Source organism: Elaeis guineensis, chromosome 4, assembly GCF_000442705.2.
Source record: "Elaeis guineensis isolate ETL-2024a chromosome 4, EG11, whole genome shotgun sequence".
Lineage (NCBI taxonomy): Eukaryota > Viridiplantae > Streptophyta > Magnoliopsida > Arecales > Arecaceae > Elaeis > Elaeis guineensis.
The window spans coordinates 760,887-763,551 of NC_025996.2; the positions used below are offsets into that span (position 1 = coordinate 760,887).

Sequence of the window (2,665 nt, forward strand, 5' to 3'; positions counted from 1 at the left end):
GTTTATACCCGATCTGATTCGATTACCGCCCCTAATTTAGATCCTCCTTTCTCTTGTGTTACTTTTTGCCTTTTTAATTTTTTGCCACCACTGCATCCTAAGTCTAGAGGGTGAGGCAGCTCATGGTGCCAAGAATGTGAAGAGAGTAGGCTTTCTAGTTTCTAATTCCATGTCAAATTCACCGTGTAAATTTGATGGCTATGGTTATTATGATCATTTGTTATCCGGTGACATCATCATTATGTTGGTGGTGGTAACCATACACGCTATTTGAGACTTACCTCTTCCATGCTCTAATCTTTCAGCAATTCATGCAAAAGATTTTACTTAATAATTTTTAGACAGGTGCAAACCACAAACCTGATTTGGTCTCAAGCCAGACCCAAATATTTTGAATTGAGTCCATGTCATCCATCCAACTTGCACGATCTGCTGGGTCTAGTGTAATTTTCACATACTCGACTTAGTCCACTATTGGGTTAGTTCATATCTAATATCAAGAGCTAAACATGAAACAAGGTCTGGTTGAGGTCAACCATAACTATGCCAGGCCAAAGAATTTGCAGCCCTAATATCTCTTCTTTAAGGTTGCATTTGGTAGCCGATAATCTATCTATATTACCAGCAATTTTATGTGATAATCTGACTTACTATATTTGGTATGCTTTTTGGATGATAATCCAGATTATCTTGACAATTCAGATTCTCTCATAGGAGACAATCTGGATTGTCTTGGAGAGGATGGCTATCCAGATTATTATTTTTTTGACAATATTGTAATAAAAATTTTAAATAAAATTATCTTTTAAACATATCATATAAAACTCATTGCTCAACCCTCCCTCCTCCCTCCATCTCCCTTCGTGTGCGTCCCACATTATCAATCAAAATTTTTAATAATTTTATTGTAATATTATCTATATGTATATCAAATACAATAATTAATATTATTAATAAATTAATAATAATAATTTATCTTAAAAATAATTTATGTTATCTTTCAAAATTGCCTCGTGATGCATCAAATGCAATCCAAAGGATAACACCAGCGGCGGCGATCACAACTCAAAACCGTTCTTCCAAGCTTCCGCCTCCCGCATCCTTCTCTTAGCAATTCGGTCAAACACTTGGGGAGTGTTGACGCCAAGGAACGGTCGATCCAAGGTAGAGCAGAGCTAGGGGAGCGAAGATGCTCGCCGCAAGGGCGACTATTCCGCACCACCAACGTCCCCTTCTCCCCTCCAAACCCCTCCAGATCCCTAAGCCGAACCCCAATCCTGCCCTCAGCCTCCGATCCGCCATGGTCCCCCGCCTCCTTTTTTCTTTCAAGTCCATCCTGCTCAGCAACAGCAGCACCAAAGCGGCGACGCCTCTCCAGACACCGGCCCAGACGCGCGTGGACATCCTTTCGGAGTCACTGCCGTTCATCCAGTGGTTCCGCGGGAAGACGATCGGGTCAAGTATGGTGGCACCGCCGTGAAGTCCCTGGCCGTCCAGTCCTCCGTCGTCAACGACCTCTCCTGCTTTCCTGCGTCGGCCTCCGCACCGTGCTCGTCCACGGCGGCGGCCCGAAGATCAACTCATGGCTCCTCCGCCTGGGCCACCAGCCCCAGTTCCACAACAGCCTCCGCATCACGGATGCCCTCACCATGGAGGTGGTCATGATGGTCCTCATTGGCAAGGTGAACAAGTCCCTCATGTCCCTCATCAACGTCGCCGGCGCCACCGCCGTGGGCCTCTGCGGCAAAATGCCCGGCTCCTCACCGCCCGCCCCACCCCCGACGCAACAGCCCTGGGCTTCGTGGGTGAGGTGGCCCGTGTGGACCCCACCATCCTCCGGCCCATCCTGGCGGACGGGCACATCCCCATGATCGCCTCAGTGGCGGCGGACGAGGGTGGGCAGAGCTACAACGGGAACGCGGACATGGCGGCGGGGGAGATCGCGGCTGCCGTGGGGGCGGAGAAGCTGATCCTGCTGACGGACGTGGCGGGATCCTGGAGGATCGGAATGACCCGGGGAGCCTGGTGAAGGAGATCGACATCAGCGAGGTGAGGAGGATGGTGGAGAAGGGGAAGGTCGCCGGCGGGATGATACATTAGGTCCACTGCTGCGTTAGGTCGCTCACCCAGGGGGTTCGCGCGGCCAGCATCATCGACGGCCGCAAACCCCACTCCCTGCTCCTTGAGATTCTCACCGATGAGGGCGTCGGGACCATGATCAAGGGTTGATCACCACCCCCCCCCCTCCCCCACAACCCCAACCATCCTAAAAATTACTGCTGGCTGTAATTTTGTCGTTCCTTCTACCTTGTTAGTTTTCATGCTGATGATTTTTATTTGTCGTTTCTTCTACCTTGTTAGTTTTCATGCTGATGATTTTTATTTAGCTCATGAATGTGTTATGCTGTTCGAATAAGATATCGATTTAGAAAAACTACGCACAACCATCACCACCACCATCACTACTAATTTGGATCATCATCGAGTACATTTAATCTTTAAAAAAAAATTTTCTGAAACACGATGTTCTTCAGCTTGCTGCTTTGTGCAGTCCTTGTTCGGATGGCTGTCCCTGTGCTTTCCAGCCGCAGGGACATCGATCGACCCTTCAGCCAGGCAAAGCTTGAGGATCTCCTTAACTGTGAGAGTACATAGTACAACGAAA

General features: G+C 48.4%; 1 pseudogene; it reads left to right on the forward strand.

The window, feature by feature from the left end:
• The first annotated feature begins 998 nt into the window (after positions 1 to 998).
• LOC105044274 (uncharacterized) lies at positions 999 to 2,382 on the forward strand (annotated as a pseudogene).
• Positions 2,383 to 2,665: the final 283 nt, after the last annotated feature.